Consider the following 18075-nt stretch of genomic DNA (forward strand, 5'->3'; position numbering starts at 1 on the left):
GGGCTGAGCAGATTTTGGACGCATCAATTGGCGCCGTCTGTGGGAAGGACTTGAAAAAGCCATGGTGACTAGATCAGCAGCCGCAGCAGCCGCTGCACAACGCAATTCCGGTGTTCGAGATACCGGGGTGAATAATCCAGATATTCCCAGGAAAGCCAAAATCCTATCGAGGTGGATAAAGGCCGGGGAGGACGTAATCTTCCTCCCGATACAATCCAAGATCAATTGGATCAGGTAAAGATTCAACTCTTGGAGGTGAGCCAAGCACTCCGCTTGCTCACCGGACGAGTGGTTTTACCACAAGAACCCGATCAACACGATTCAGGGAGACGTGCATTGCCACGTGACCAAAGAATGGCTGAAGACCGGAATGTTGATCAGAATTTCCGTGAAGGAGACCGAGGATTTCGGAGGATTGATGATCAACCAAGGCGAGGCGATCGGTTCGACAGGACCGCAAAAGAGTACAACCGATTCAAATACAAGGTTGGATCTTGGGGTAAGAACTCACTCACCCACTGTCGGAAGAACCGTTCGTGATGATCGAGCGATTCGTGACGAGAGAAACGTTCGTGAAGGACGGGCTGTTCGTGATGATCGAGTAGCACGTGATGATCGTGTTAATCGAGGTCGTGATCGTATTCGTTGAAGATCACCCGACCGCAGTTGGTCGGGAATTGGCCAACATCAATGAGAAGTTAGGGCAATTGGCTAAGGGAAGAATAACCGAGGATATTTACTCGGTCATTCGGAAGACTCCTTTTGTTGAGCCAATTGCGGGATATCGGTTTCCCCATAACTTCCGTTTTCCTACCTTCTCAACATTCGATGGCTCCGGAGATCCAACAGCTCACATCGGCTATTACCAACGGGACCATGGCGGTTTCGAGGGAATTCGATGAAATTTTATGCGGGGTTTTCGGTTCATCTCTAACTGGAGCGGCACAAAAGTGGTTTTCTAACCTCCCCTCGAGAAGGATCGTAAACTTTGACGAATTGGCACGCCAATTCATAGGGCGATTCCGGAGTGGGATACGAGGTCAAGAAAACGGAAGAAACCTTGTTTCTTGTCAAACAAGGAAAGAACGAATCGATCGAGAGAGTTTCTGAAAAGATTCAACAAAGTGACGATGGAGATAGAAAACTTGGATGAACAGGTAGCCGAACCGCTCTATTCACGGGACTCACAAATCGGAAACTCCTGGAGTTATTACTACTGGATATACCCACGACTTATCTTGAGTTGGTACGAGAGATGCCGAAGCGAGGCTGAAGTCATGGAGATTCTAGATGCGCGCCAAGGAGATAATAAAGTCTCCAATAAGGGAACAAAAGGCTCCTGAGCGAAGCGAAAGCCCAAAGAAGAATGTTCGTGATCGGGTTGGAAGATCCCAACCTTGGCGCCAAAGATCCCCCGGTAGAAGTGAGTACACTCCTTTGAATGCTCCTCGGGCCGATATTTTGAATATCCTCAAAAGAAAAAATATGTTGAAGTGGCCACCTAAAATTCTTTTGAAACCCGGAGAGCAGCAGGATCGGGAAAAGTATTGCCGATTCCACAAGGACTATGGTCATTAAACTAATGATCTGTCGTCATCGAAGGCAGATATTGAGAGATTGATATCTCGGGGACATCTGTCCAGTTTTGTTAGCGGGGAGAAGGGAGGAGCCACGTGGGCCACGTGCGGCTGCCCCAAAAAGGGATCGTTCGGTTAGTTCGAGAACGATCAAGGGAGGCCCCGAAGTCCAAAAAAGGCAAGGAGGTGATTGAAGCTGCTACTCGGTCACCGATCCTTACCATCTTCGGGGGTCCAGAGCCCGAATCATTCCGGAGTTTAAAAACCAAATCCAAATTTGTTGGAGCCGGAGAGGCGCAGAAGCGGAAGAAGCTGAATGGTGAAGATTCTATCACCTTTAGCGAAGAAGACGAAAGAGACGTTTGTTTACCTCATGATGATGCTATAGTCATCAAGGTAGAGATTGCACGGCGGGAAGTGCATAGAGTTTTGATTGATACGAGCTGCAGCTGACCTAATTTCTTACAAAGTGTATCAAAAATTGAAGGTGGATCGGGACTTGATGAAACCTTCATCTACACACCTATATGGCTTTGCGGGGTCACTGCGGTAGCGGAAGGATCGGTTCGATTGGATCTTTCCATTGGAAGTTTTCCCAAAGAAACAACTGTCCGAATCAATTTTTTGGTGGTTCGAGAACTACCAGCCTATAATATGATTCTCGGGCGACCATCTTTATCCAAGATAGGTGCTATTGTTTCGACAAAGCACTGAAGATAAAATTCCCGACTGATATGGGAATTGGTCAAGTCTCCTCGACCGGAAGATCTCTCGGCAGGTGTTATGTTGCCTATTTAAAAGACAAGGAGGGTCCAAGGAAGGTTACTGCCCTCCCCATAGAAGTTCGAGATGATCGGGAAGAGACGAGAGATGCAAAGGCCCGAACCCGTGGAGAAAGCTGGAGCAAATCCAGCTATGTACCGAGGATGCGAAAAAGATTACTTATGTCGGGTCTGAACAGTGGAAGAGTTTAAAGATGAGTTGAAGTTATTTCTTCAACGAGAATAAGGATGTATTCGTATGGTCTGCGAGGACATGCCGGGGATCGATCGGGCCATTGCAGAGCACAAACTCCGGATAGACCCTAAGGCGAAACCAGGTGATACGAGAAAAGAAGAAATTTCTCTATTGAAAAGTATGAAGCCGTTCGGAACGAAGTTGAAAAACTTAAGAATTCTGGTTTCATAGAACCAATCGAGTGCCCAACTTGGTTGGCCAACGTGGTGATGGTGAAAAAGGCGAATGGGAAGTGGAGGATGTGTACGGACTACACGGATCTAAACAAAGCTTGCCCAAAAGATTGCTACCCGTTGCCTCGGATTGACCTCTTGATAGATGCTCTCTGCTGGATATGAAACTTTAAGTTTCATGGATGCCTACTCGGGTATAATCAGATCCTTATGAATAAGGAGGATGAGAAGTATACGGCTTTCATGATTGATCGTGAAAGCTATTATTACAAGGTCATGCCTTTTGGCCTGAAGAATGCGGGAGCAACGTATCGGAGGGCCGTCAACAAGATTTTCAAAGAGATGACAGGAAAGAATGTTGAAGCATATGTTGACGACATGCTTGGTGAAAAGCTTTACAAAAGCAAATCACATTGTAGATTTGGTCGAGGTTTTCTCGATGCGAGGAAACATCAAATGAAGTTGAACCCCGAAAAATGTGCCTTTGGAGTCTCCTTGGGCAAATTCTTGGGTTTCATGGTATCAGAGAGGGGAATTGAGGCAAATCCTGCCAAAATACAAGCTTTGATTGATATGGAGGCTCCCAAAACCGTTCGGGATGTACAATGTTTGACCGACGGGAGAGTTGCTTTGCCTTAAATCGATTTATCTCCAAGTCCGGAGAAAAATGTTTGCCTTTCTTCAAGGCACTTAAAGACCTGAAGGGCGGTAAGGAAGCAAAGTGGACTGAAGAGTGCGGGAAAGCTTTCGAGGAATTAAAAGAAGCACTTGGACAACCACCGATCCTGTCCGAGCCGAGAGAAGGGGGAAATATTACAGCTATATCTAGCGACATCCCTTTCGGTGGTCGGTGCAGTACTTGTTCGGGAGAAAGATAAGAAACAGTGGCCGATTTACTATGTAAGCCACGTATTGCTAGATGCGGAGACGAGATATTCGCAGATTGAGAGGCGAGCTCGGCTCTCATGATGGCCGCCGGGAAGCTAAGGCCATATTTTCGAGCTCATCCAATTGAGGTATTTACAACTTTTCCTCTTAGTAAAGTTCTTAACAAACCTGATTTGTCTAGAAGGATGGTATCCTGGTTGGTTGAGCTAAGTGAGTTCCAAGTGAGCTTTAAGCCCAGGACTGCAATCAAGGCTCAGGCATTAGCCGACTTTGTAGTAGAAACTAGTGCACCAGTGGAACCCACCATTGAAGATCCTATTATACCAACCACTTGGGAGGTATATGTGGATGGTTCGAGTAATAAAGATGGAGCAAGCGCTGGAATTCTATTAAAAAGTCCAACGAGATTTATTATTCGATATGCTTTGAGATTCGCATTTGATGCAAGTAATAACGAAGCGGAATATGAGGCCACGATAGCGGGACTTCGGTTGTCAAAGGCATTAGCTATTGCAGATGTTACTATTTATAGTGACTCTCAGCTTATAGTCAACCAAGTCCAGGGGGAGTATGGCATTAAGGAACCACGCTTGCAAAAATATCGGGAGATAGTGCAGGCATTTCAGAACCAATTCCGGAATTTGAAGATATCTCGGATTTCGAGGAATGAAAATTCAGTGGCGAGATGAGCTATCCCGACTAGCCAATGCCAAGGAAAAGAATCTAGACCCTTCGGTCTACATTGAAGAGGTAACTTTTCCAAGTTATCATGAGAAAGAAATTTCTTAAATTGAAGCGAACGTTCTTTGGATGGATCCAATAATTGAATATCTAAGAGATGACAAGTTACCCGAGGATCCGGTAGAGGCAAGGTTGATCAAGATTCGATCAACTAGATTTGTCATTCAGAATGGGAGACTATACAAAAGATCTTATCTTGGACCCCTTATGAGATGTATAGGCCCCGAAGGAGCAAAATCAGCTTTAGGTGAGGTTCATGAAGGAATTTGTGGCGCTCACATGGGTGGCGAGCCCCTGGCCCACAAAATTCTAAGACTTGGGTTATATTGGCCTAAGATCCAAGAGGCTGCTATGGACTACATTCGTCGATGTAGTAGCTGTCAAATTCATGCTACGATATCGAAGCGCCCGGCGGAAATTATGACTTCAATTCTAAATCCTATTCCCTTTGCAATGTGGGGAATTGATATCATGGGCAAATTCACCAAGGCATCAGAGCGGACGGGAATATCTGATAGTAGCAATTGATTACTTCACAAAATGGGTAGAAGCCGGTGCTTTGGCGACAATTGCTGAGAAAAAGTGGAGAAATTTGTGCTTGAATCAATCATATATCGCTTTGGGATTCCAAAGATAATTGTCACCGACCATGGTACTCGGTTGATTGTCCACAATTTGAGCAATTCCGTGGAACATATATGATCGAGTATCGTATGTCCTCAGTAGCATACCCCCAAAGCAATGGCCGGGCAGAGGTTACTAACCGAACGCTACTGGAAGGAATAAAGAGAAGACTCGAAGGCTGACAAAGCTTCTTGGGTCGAAGAACTACATAATGTATTGTGGGCTTATAGAACTACGGTTCGAACACCTACGGGAGAAACTCCATTCAAGTTGGCATATGGATCCGAAGCATTGGCACCTGTGGAGATAATGACGGGGACGTTACGGGATCGTGAGTTCGAGGAAAAAGCAAATGAACAAGGACTGCTTGATAGTCTTGATTTGTTGGACGAAGTTCGGGCAAAGGCAATAGCACGAACTCAACATTATCAAAGAAGGATAGCGTCTCATTATAATACTCGAGTGAAGAATCGTCGGTACTTAGCCGGAGATTTGGTGTTGAGAAACACCCTAGCTTCCGACCGCGTCACCAAAGAAAGTTGGACCCTTCCTGGGAAGGACCTTATATGGTTGTGAAACCGGTCGGTTCGGGAGCTTACAGGCTGAAGAACATTGATTCCCGGTAAAGAGTTGGATCGTTCGTGGAATGCTAGGCATCTCAAAAAGTTTTATCCTTGAGGATGATTTCGATTTTGTTCGTGATGTAATCATTTTCAACTCAATCAATGCAATTTTTGGTTTTCAACAAACTATCTTTTGATTGGGGGGCATCATACACCACATTCAAGAACAAGATCCAACTATAAGGCATCGGATGAAAATTCGTGTGGGTCCTTCAACACTTCAACGCTTATGGAAAATTTTTCAAACTTTCTTAAGTCGGGGCATCGGATTAAAATCCGAGTGAGTTCCTTTTGCAAGGCGTCGGTTTGATACCCGAGTGAGTTCCTTCGAGACTTATTGAATTTTTGAATTATCCTTAAGTATAAGGCATCGGTTTAAAACCCGAGTGAGTTCCTTCTCAGACTTATTGTATTTCTCCGGAAATCCTTAAGTATAAGGCATCGGTTTAAAACCCGAGTGAGTTCCTTCTCAGACTTATTGTATTTCTCCGGAAATCCTTAAGTATTGGCATTGTTTCAGACAACTAAGACCTAATGCAACGGCGATTCAAGTGGCTAGCAAAGTTCAACGATAAAGTAATTTCTTATTTCTCCAGAAGATACAAAGAGGCCAGTATCAAAATAATTACAAGAGCTGAATACAATCTTTGATCAAAGAAGAAAGTCATTACAGTGTTGTTAACAAGTTATACAAGATCGACGCGACTTTGCTAGAACAAACATATGAGTCAACCATTGGTGAGGAGTCAAGGAAAAGAAGAGAAGAAATGAAGATTACAAAAATATTTCGATATTCAGAAAATCCTCCGCAATTTCATACTCTTTGTTCAGCTTGTCCAGGAGAAGAATGGTCCTCGACCAAACTCGCATTTGGCACAAGCTCGTCATAATTGACTTCTTCCAGCGGAGAATAAACAGGAGAATCTTCCAGATATTGCATAATATCCGGATCGGAAGGTGGAGGATCAATCTTATCCTTGGTCCAATCGGGAGGAGGAATACCAGGCCGGTAAATACTACAGGATGGCAAATAGCACTGTAGGGAGTCGTATCAAAATGAGGATCTTTCCTTAATATTGATTCCCATACTTCGTTCTCACCATCCCGCCGGTACACGCAAGTTATAAGCATTCAGCATATCAACAAAAGGCTTATTGTGTAAATACTTGAAGACGCAGCTCTGCGAACATCGGTTGGAAGGGATTCGGGCAAAGGAACGACAGCTTGCCTTTCGGGTAATGTTTCAGATCCATTAGCTCCGACTTTCCAACTATCCGCTCTCGATCGCCGGATCTTCTCCCCGGCATCATCCAAATCCGACCGAAGACGACCAATCATCGAATTCTTTTCTCCTGCCACCTCCCAAGCTAGATTCCGAAGGCGAGCAATCTCAACATCTTTAGCTTCAGAGATTTCCCGAAGCCTAGAAACTTCATTGCTCAACCTATCGAGTCTAGTAACCGCTTCCACTTGGTTGTGGAAGTTACAAAGAAGACTCCCGCAAACAACTTTCGAGTTAGCGAGGAGCGAGAAAAGTAATTTTTCAAAATCAGAGGATAATGAAGAAAGACTTACATCACCAGTGACTTCGTAAAGACTTCATCGGAAGTTTGGAAAGAATTGCGCTCTCGGAAGTCATTCGAGCAGCAAGACACCATTCCAATGCTCTGTCAAACTCGTTTGACACTAATTCAGGCGAAGGATGAGAAGGATGAACTACACCAAGCAAAGGCTGAGCTTCATCACTTGTCACCCGACGGCGCTTCCTGGTGGCAAAATCCTCCAACTCAGAAGGAGAGGAGGAGGATGCCAAACAAGCACTAGAGTTAGAAATAGGGAGCAGCACTGCTTGGGACCACACCTTCATCGACGCCAACATAGTTGCCTCGGATGCCCGAAGAGTCTCCTTCGGGGGTGCACCAACAAAGCTCACCAACGAGCTCACCCGCCAGGATTGCCGGCAACACCATCGGCAACGGAGTGATCAAGATCTTCCCGGGAAAGACGAGCGGTCACTTCGGGCAAAGGAGGCGCAGGGACGGCATCAACAGAAGCTGCAGGAATCTGATTGGAAGATTCACCGCCAGCAGTCGCTTTACGCTTGGAGGATTCACTAGCTGAAACCACCGCACTGGCCCCAATCACCACCGACGGAACGCTATTCTTACGAGATTTTGCTCTGATAAAGTCCGCGTTGATCTTGGGAGCCACTATGCAAAACAACAAAAAAAAAACAGCCGTATCGATGAGAAATAAACGACAACAACAATGGGGAAACCCTAGTTTCCCAAAGCTTCTGACAGACCACAAACTAAACCCCAAGTATAACTACTGTGCAGTTTACTTCGGGGGGAAGAGGGGAAAGAGATGAGAAATCAAAAAACTCACTTGTTCAGAAATGGATAGAGCTGTCATTGGAGTACGAGGAATACGGAAGCAGGCTGAAGGACGAAAGGTTGCTTTGGCACTTTAGCAAATCTATCTTGCAGAAGTCAGGATAGATGGAGAGTACCCACGAAGGCTTTAAATAGCCTCAGGTATAAGACGACGGTTGAAGGCTAAGGACAACCGACGACCCAGATCGAAACGACGCTTTGAAATCCGCAAAAAGCAAGATCGACGGTCGAAGGGATGCCACATGGAAACATGTGGAAGCGAGCACCTGATGCAGAGAAACCTCCAATCGTCGCACTGCCATTAAAATAATAGATGTATTTCCGATTCATTGGAAACAGTGAATGGTACACAAAAGCAGGAAAACGTTTGAACTTCGCAGAAGGGAAACGTGTGGACTTTGCAATAAATGAAGTAGTGGGGAAGATTAACGCATCTTCCCGAAACGCATCTTCACAATATTTCTACAAGATCATTATTCGGCGAGGAACGAAAAGTTAAGTGATAAGTTTTATCATTAATACTTTGATATTCAAGGCAATACTTCGGCAGGAGACGGGGAAATTTTGAGGCCAACATGAATAAAGAAATGTCTATTCATTATATTAAGGGTACATCTTTACAAAAGAACAACTCCCTAAGCCTTTTCTTCATTGTTGCCCGAGGGACCCTGGTCGGGATGACTTTTCTCAGGACCATGAGAAGAGCCTTCCTCAAGAGTGGCATCGGCTGAATCCTCTACAGCAACAACTTGAGACTCGGCTTGTGATTTCTCCTCTGGAAGTGCCGGCTCGTCATCTAGATATGCCTCATATTGAGGGTCAGCTGGAAAAGGATCATCTACTCCCTGAGCCCAGTCTGGGAGATCCATACCAACTTTCCCGAAGACCTCTGGGTGGCATACCTCACGAAAAGGAGCAAGTGTCGAAGTCGGGGATCGTTCCAAGGATCTGCTCCCAAACGTCGTTCTCGCCTCATGCGATAAGCCCGAATGTTGTAGAAACCTAGCAATTCGGAGAAAGGTACGCTGTTCGGGATATTTCCGAATGCACTCCTTCCGAAGGTCCGCTTTATATGCTCGGGCTTGCTAGGGATTGCCAACTTCAGATGTTCTTCGAGATCCCTACTTTTGATTTCAAGGCTGTCACCAAACAACGTGGCAGCTGCCTTTTGCTTCCTGGCCTCGCGCTCGGCAGCAGAGACACGAATTCTTGAAGCTTCAAGAGTTTCCTTGAGGGAGATCACTTCTTCCTCATGCTTTTTCTGTAGCTCCACGGTAGCTGCAGTCAGCTGGTCTATTTCAGAATTGGCCTTGGCCAATTTCTCTTCACAAGTTTGCAGCAAGGAGCTGGTGCGACCAACACGGCTCAATGCTTCCATGTGTTGATAAAAGCTCAACACAGCATTCCTGGGAAGACGGAAAATATCAGAAGAAGTCATAAGAAATTATGAAAACATAAGTAAGCAAGAAGACCGGTACCTTGTAGATTGACTAACAAGGGAGGTGTCATCCAGGGCTTCAAACTCCTGGCGATCGAAGGAGCAAGACCGAGGGAGCTCCACTGCAGCTTTCTCGGGATCCCGAGTGACCCCGTCGGTCATCTTCGGGGTCCACTGGGGGATGAAGATCTCCTCACCATCCGTCGAAGCTTTGGATTTTTTGTTGGAGGGAGCAGCAATTGTGTCATGCCTCCTCTTGGTTTGAACGGAGGAGGAGACATTAGCCCTTTCCACCATTGGTTTCTTCCCTTTGCCTGAAGCATCAGCTACAGGCCTGATATTCCTGATACCCCTATAAGAGGGGTCGGGAGAGGGAAGAGAAGCCTCTTGATCTGCAGTCAAGACCCGGGCGATCGTTGCTCGGCTGTCACAACGGCCCTAGCGGCCTTCACCCGCAGGCTTTCAGGGTTCGTTCTGGGAGGCACTGCAAAGAAGAAGGACAAGAATCAGAATTCAAGACATATCACTTCAGTCAAATCAAAGGATGATGGTTAGAAGCTCACAATGAGCCAAGCCCCAGTACTGAAGGATGGAGTTATACTCCATTTCATATCCATGTATCTCTTGATACCACGGAATGGATTTGATCTTCTTGATGGCCGCCTCGTCTTCTTTGGATAAGGGAAGGCCCCGGTTACTTTCGGACGAAGAAGTAAACCTCCTCCAGGTGGTCGGGAAGTTAAGATCTGATGGAGGCACTCGACAGAAAAAGTATCGTTCACGCCATCTTTTGTGGTTAGAAGGGCAAGTTCCTTTGACAAGGATGCTGCCCCTCCAATCAAGTTCAGCCTTATTGCGTTTGGAAAGAAAGACCCATCCAGGAGGATGGGAGATAGAAAGAGCATGAAAATGTACAAAAAGAGAAAGAGATGGCGTGATGCCAAGCTCAAAACACAAACCCAAGAAGCCGACGATGAGACGCCAGCTATTGGGGAGCAGCATTCCGGGACAAATGTTCCAGTGATTCAAAACTGCGGAGAATAAAGGATTAAAAAAGGGAAAGCGAACCCCGCTTTCCAGTGCATCTATGTACAGAGAAAATTCACCCGAAAGGGATGAATCAACCCTCTCATCAGGGTGGGGAGCCCTAACCTGATATGAGGAAGGAAGGTCAAAATCTTGGACAGCTGAAAGAAGGGTTTCTCCATTATAAATGGAAGGAACAGAGCCAGGCCCACCATTGGACCCGGAGGTTTGAGGTTGCCTAGAAGAATCAACGATCTTGGAAGATCCAGACTAGACAAGGACTGGGGAAGTTTCGGTTTTTCTTTCAAAACCTTTTTGAGAAACTTCAGCGAACTCCCGCCGAGAGGACGGTTAGGGTTTTGTTATCACTATCCGATCGTTCGGGAGCAAGAGAAGCAAAAGCATCATCGCTATCACCAGCATGGGGTACTAAAGAAGCCCTATCGTCCGCCATTACTCGTTTCAAGTAAACTACAAAAAGAAAAGACCAAGAAACTTACCGATCGTCAAGGGAGACGGAAGCTTGAGAGCGAGGAAGGCACGAAGCGGACAACAAAGGTTCAAATTCCAGACAGAAGAATGAAACCTACGAAGACAACGAACCGCTTTTAAAACTCCCGCACGAGTGTTCGGGAATCGAACGATCGAGATTGATTCAAAATCAACGATCAAGATTCAAAGACGTTTTGAAAGTTTGAACTCACGAATCCGAAATAGGCGTTCGGAAACCGTCGCTTGGATGACGTGAGCCACGACAGATCAACTGCAACGAAGACATGTGGCCTTACACTCACAACGCTCGAGGAAAAGTGACCACCTCATTAAATGTGATATGACATTTAACGAAGCACGCAGAGATCATCACCTGACGACGAACCCAGTTAAAAACCAAGCCCTCGGGATCGACCGAACGCTTGGTCTGGGGGGCTCATGATATGGAGAGTTTATGATCTGACCGGGTTCATACCTGGTCCGACCCTCGACCCCGGTCGAGACGGAGAAAACCGAATCGCTCCCGAGCAAACCGGATCCAGAAGACGGCTTGCTGAAGAAGAAAGATTATTCGGCTGCAAGCGTGCCCTAGTCTTACTTATGGATTAGGGTAATCACCCTGATGACAGCAGACTCAAACTGACGGCTGCGGATAATCATCATCAAAGGGATAACTATCGCATAACCTAACGGTTATCTCAGGAGTCCTCTACTAGCCCAAACTAGTAGAAGTCTATCACTCAACGGATCTTATTGATAAGATCCAATGACTACCCGAAGAAGGCTCGAGTGCATCCAACGAAGGAGATTCGAAGGTACACTCTATATAAACCTCACTACCATACAAGGTGAGGGACGGATCAATCGATCAAAAAGAATACTATCTGAGACTCAGGTTTAGATACAGACTGATAGACCTAAACTATCAGCGTCCTGCTATCTAGATCACCTTTCCCGTTTCTTCATTCATTAGCTCTGTGCTTCTAGTAGAGCCGTTTGTGATTAAGTTCATCAACTGACTTAGCCTTTGGAGTTGGACTCCCGACCCCAGCGGTCGGGCCACATCTGACGCTTTCGTTTTACAGGACATCACATGGAGATCCAAGGGCTAAGCAGATTTTGGACACATCAAAGCCGTTGATCCATCTAGTGTGCATTCGATATCTATACCCACCACATACTTCGAACCAGATCAAACATCGATGAAGATTCATATTTGATGCTAATATTTATATATATATTTCACCTACAGATACGGGGCAACAATTGATCATCAATGGCAAAATTGACTCATCCACACTCTCCATTTTCCACTTCAAAAGACCAACTCATGTTGCATCACCTGCTTGAAATAGACCCTTATGACAGACGATAGTGACACATGAATGTCCAAAAAGAATCTCTTTCTAATGATTAACTAAGTTGCCACCTCCTTTTTCCAACAAAACTGAGAGACGTCTCAAGTTTTTTTTTTTTGGGTCGAAGAGACGTCTCAAGTTTCTTCCTATGCATTTAGAAAATTTGGTGGAAACTTATTCACTATTTTCATTACTCTTTTTGCTTCCTTCACTTTTGAATTCTTAACTAGCACTTCAACCAAATGCCTCATTGTTCTAAAGTTTGGAATCTTATCTTTAGTTATACTCTCCTTGTAAACCTCAAAGGCCTTGTTAATTTCCCCTTTTCTACATAGATGATACATAAATGTCCTAAGAGTTGCAGCATTAGGAGTACAAAAATTTTCCTCTGAGGCTATCATGTACATTTTTAACTTCGTCAATCAAACCACGCTTAGAGTAACAGGGGGCCAAAGGTAGTTGTAATCGATGGTGTCTCTCGGCTTCAATCCCGCAAAACTAATCTCTTCAATCAAAGCCAAGACATCCTATAGTTTCCCATGATGGGCCAAAATCTTCACATTATCAAGACAAACATTTGAGGAACCCTTCTCAATCATTACCTTCCAGGTTTTCCCAACTTCATCGATCTTAACATTCTTATACAAGGAATCCAAGATTGCCATATAATTACTGTAACCTCTACATCCTCTCTTCCATTTCTTTCAAAACTGAAATATACCCCTCACACAACAACTTGGTTAAAATACCATAAGAAACCTTATGAGGAGAAATGCCATATATCTGAGAGAATAGGTAATGATCAAATTTCTTGCATTGATTAAATGCAGAAAAAGGAGCATTAAAGGGTGTTATGGATATTTTATAATAGACCTGTCTGGGTCGACCAAAGAAGAACTGGACCGATCAAACCTTGGCCGGACCATGAATAAAACGAAGGCACTAAACAAGGTATACAATTTGAATCATATCCAACCTCCTTAAAGATAGGGATAAGGATTGCGATCAAGTCAGGTTAGTCTTAGAATCCAGATTGGACTCTACAACTACAATCCAAGTAATATTGTCTTGACGGATAAGATTCCTCTCCTCAGGAAGCTAGCAACAATGACAGAGTTCTATTCGAACTCCATTACTGCATAGTTAAGGTAACCTCTCCTAAGATCTATAAATACCCACATACTCATCATTATTAGGTATGCACTCTTGAGTTATTGAATACTTTGAGAGATTGAGCTGGCTTCCTTTGTTCGTTTGAACTAACTTGTTCGTCGAAGACGAAACTCGGCCACACGGGTCGAGCACATATTTGCAGGTTCGAGCGTTCGATCAGGAGGGACCAAATTCTGCATCAACATTGGCGCCATCTGTGGGAATCTTGATCAAAAAGCCATCGTATAAATCAGATCAAGAATGTCAAACCAACCCTACGGTATGTTTTCTATTGAAGGGTTCGTCTGCAATTCAAGGTTGCGTTTAATATCTTCTTATGGGTAATCCGTACGGTATGCGTATCTTTCCTTTTCATTGCTACGAATAATTATTAATTTACTCTGCATTGAGGTATTGCCATCGATATGAAAATCACCGAGAATCGGTTTCCTTTTAATCATGCAATTAAGAATCAATATGCGTGAAACGGATGAAATTGCATTTAGCGACAATTTGTTTGTTTTTATATGATTTTTTGAGATTGGCATTGTCATCATTATAATCAGTTTAATATTTATATATTCTGATATGGACAAAACCATAGACAATGTCTACTTTGTTTTCTTTAGTTTTCTGAACGGGAGATCATGATTATCTTAGCAATGATCGAATGAAAACAAAAGAGAATGGAGAGCTGAAGGTTCTTTACTATTTTTTACGTTCTTTATGAATTTTATTTTGACCGTACCAAACTCGTTCGGGCATCAACAAATGTATTCCATGCCAATTGAAGCAAAAAGGGGATGCACCTAGAGAAGAGAGAGAAACTGCTGCAATCTAACTCCAATTCAGGCGATTCTAAGCAGTCTTTCACCATCATGCTCCAATATATGACGTTAAAGGGTGTTCGCGATCAGAATTATTTTTCTTTGAAGGAAGCAGATTTTACATGAGCAGATTTACCAAAGTTCTCCAGGTTGCACGAGGAACCAAGCTGAAAGGGGAGGTTGATTTTCTAGGCTTGAAGCCAGTCACAAGCTGCTGCAGCACAAGAAACAGGTTTTACTAATCGTAAATCGGATTGAAAAGCCAGAGATGATTTGAACAGAAGGATTTTATCGCTCCTGCAAATAGACCAAACATTGCTCGATTGCCATTCCAAGAAGAACTTCACGTTGAACCCAAGTGTTGTCCGAGGCTTTAATGACATAGTACCAGTTTGGATCCAAGAAATCATCAAAATCAAGAACAAAAGCAGCTTGTCCTTGCGTACGAAGAAGCATCTCGGCTTATTCTAGTTGAGAATTGCAATATATCGCACCAAAAGAGACAAGTTCATCCTGGGAGTACAATGATTCATATTATCTATATGACCGTTACTATTCTTCTAATGGTGCATGATCGGAATTATTCGTCATATACAACTTAGAGTTGAATGTGGAATATCAAACAATATTACTCTTAAGTCAGCTAGCACTGGAATTCAGTAGCACCAATGTGTTTAGCTTCTACAACAAAAGTCTTATATACAATATTTTCAAAGCCTTTGAGCTCGTGGATAGCAAAATATCATCAAAATTACAAGTATGGAAGCTCGAGAGATAATCGACCATACATGATCGAGATAAAGGAGTTTTACATACAAGAAAAAGTTCTTGGCTGGATGAAGCATAACAGCTCAGAAAAGACTTGACCTATCATGTTTGGGGGAGTAAAGAGAGATAAACATCTCACATCTCAACCTATAGAGAAAGATTTCTTCAGTTCTCAACATTCAACTCCCTAGCTCATTACCAGGGGCAGTTCCCAAATTGAACTCCCCGGCTCATTACCACGGGCAGTTCCCAAATTGAACTCCCCGGCTCATTACCACGGGCAGTTCCCAAATTGAACTCCCCGGCTCATTACCACGGGCAGTTCCCAAATTGAACTCCCCGGCTCATTACCACGGGCAGTTCCCAAATTGAACTCCCTGGCTTATTACCACGGACAGTTCCCAAATTGAACTCCCTGGCTCATTACCACGGGCAGTTCCAAAATTGAACGTCCTGGCTCATTACCACGGGCAGTTCCCAAATTGAACTCCCTGGCTCATTACCATGGGCAGTTCCCAAAATTGAACTCCCTTGCTCTTCAGCTCGGCCAGTTCCCAGAACTGAACTCCCTTGCTCTTCAGCTCGGCCAGTTCCCAAAATTGAACTCCCTTGCTCTTCAGCTCGGCCAGTTCCCAGAACTGAACTCCCTTGCTCTTTAGCTCGGCCAGTTCCCAGAACTGAACTCCCTTGCTCTTTAGCTCGGCCAGTTCCCAAAATTGAACTCCTTGGCTCATTACCATGGGCTATTCCCAAATTGAACTCCCTGGCTCATTACCACGGGCAGTTCCCAAATTGAACTGCCTGGCTCATTACCATGGGCAGTTCCCAAATTGAACTCCCTGGCTCATTACCATGGGCAGTTCTCAGAAGTGAACTCCCTTGCTCTTCAGCTCGGCCAGTTCCCAAAATTGAACTCCCTTGCTCGAACTCATGAAGCAAGGCAGTTCCAAAAGTGAACACGAAACATGGAGGCAATGGAGAAGACTAAAGGAACTATGAAAGGATTAACATAATGCTTGACCAATACATGGTCAACTAAACAACTTCAAATGAAAGCTCAAGAGCTCGACCAGTTTGATGATCCACCCAACCAACAAGCAATTCGGCTAGATCAATTGTTTAAGCACTATGAAAATTCAGATGCATTCGACCAAAACAATGGTTTAAATAGAGATGATACAAAAGGCATGGTTAGTCAAGGTTAATCAAGGAATTTTACAACAGAACAAAGTATAAGATGACCGAGGGCAAGATTTCGTCTTGCAATTTAGCATATGACTTCTCATGGTTGAAAGAAACTTAGTCCCTTGGCCTCGAACATGGAATTAACGTGACCAAGTGACTGGGGGGCTTATGTTATGGATATTTTATAATAGACCTGTCTGGGTCGACTAAAGAAGAACTGGACCGATCAAACCTTGGCCGGACCATGAATAAAACGAAGGCACTAAACAAGGTATACAATTTGAATCATATCCAACCTCCTTAAAGATAGGGATAAGGATTGCAATCAAGTCGGGTTAGTCTTAGAATCCAGATCAGACTCTACAACTACAATCCAAGTAATACTGTCTTGGCGGATAAGATTCCTCTCCTCAGGAAGCTAGCAACAATGACAGAGTTCTATTCGAACTCCATTACTGCATAGTTAAGGTAACCTCTCCTAAGATCTATAAATACCCACATACTCATCATTATCAGGTATGCACTCTTGAGTTATTGAATACTTTGAGAGATTGAGCTGGCTTCCTTTGTTCGTTTGAACTAACTTGTTCGTCGGAGACGAAACTCAACCACACGGGTCGAGCACGTATTTGTAGGTTCAAGCGTTCGATCAGGAGGGACCAAATTCTGCATCAAAAGTCTTCTGATCCGGCCAAGCTCATCCATCTGATCAAAAGTCTTCTGATCAGTAATTCCTGCAAGACCATAAGATCAAATTAATGTGGCAAGGAAAGATTTTTCCAGTGATCTTGGGATCCTTCTTGTGGGATTCAATTAGAGCTTCGATCTCACTAAAGTGATGAGATTTCACTAGGAGCCTGACAGCGAGGTCTTGAGCAAGCTATCGTAAGGGTTATCGAAGAAAGGCGCTTCACAAGGTTGAACAGAAAAATGAGGAAAAAAAGAAAGAAGTTTTGATAAAAGAATGCAAATTACCCATATTAGTAAATTTAATGAAGGAGATAAATTACTAGTAGATCATGATAATATCATAAAACAAAACCTAAAAGATAATACATATTTAAATACTCAAAGACAAGATAATAATAAATCAAGATAGGTTTAATCTAAAATGTATTCTTACTCAAGAACAAATTATTAAATAAAAAGAATAAATCATTTACTAATAAATTATGTAAATCAAACATCATCTAAAATGCATTCATAATCAAGATCAAATTATAAATTAAAAAAAAATAATCAATCACTAAGAAATCATGTAAAACCATAAACTTGATCGTAGAAAAATAAAACAATAACATATTGAAAATATGAAGATTGTACTTATCATGGCAAAATCACAAAAAGAATAATCACCCTTAGATAGAGGTCCTTCAACACTCTATATTATCTTCTTCTTTTCCTACATCCTTGTATTTCGTCTCTATTCTTACTTAACCAATACGGATTTTCAATTCTGTTGTTCAATATACTCACCATTAACTCCACGTTCTCACCATCTTTCTTCTCTCCCCTAAATATTCCCTCGATTTTCTCTCCTCTTAAATCCTCTAAAACTCCACATTTTTCACCATTCATTTCTCTCTCCTCTCAATATACTTCAATATTCCCTCAATATTCTCTCCTCCTAAATCCTACTAAACTCCACGTTTTTTTCCACCATTCATTTTTCACCATGCATCTTCTCTCTCCCTTCAATATTACCAAAACATGTAATATAATTTATGCAGCTATGAGACATTAAACCTTGGACCTCGTCCTTTATTCAAAGTGATTGTTAACCGTTTATT

General features: G+C 43.5%; 1 pseudogene; it reads right to left on the reverse strand.

Annotated features, from left to right (window-relative positions):
• Positions 1-12499: 12499 nt before the first annotated feature.
• LOC148999063 (small ribosomal subunit protein mL103 (rPPR7) pseudogene) lies at positions 12500-17863 on the reverse strand (annotated as a pseudogene).
• Positions 17864-18075: the final 212 nt, after the last annotated feature.

Source organism: Hakea prostrata, unplaced genomic scaffold (genome assembly GCF_041222555.1).
Source record: "Hakea prostrata isolate BN-2017 unplaced genomic scaffold, UWA_Hpros_2 contig_52, whole genome shotgun sequence".
Classification (NCBI taxonomy): Eukaryota; Viridiplantae; Streptophyta; class Magnoliopsida; order Proteales; family Proteaceae; genus Hakea; species Hakea prostrata.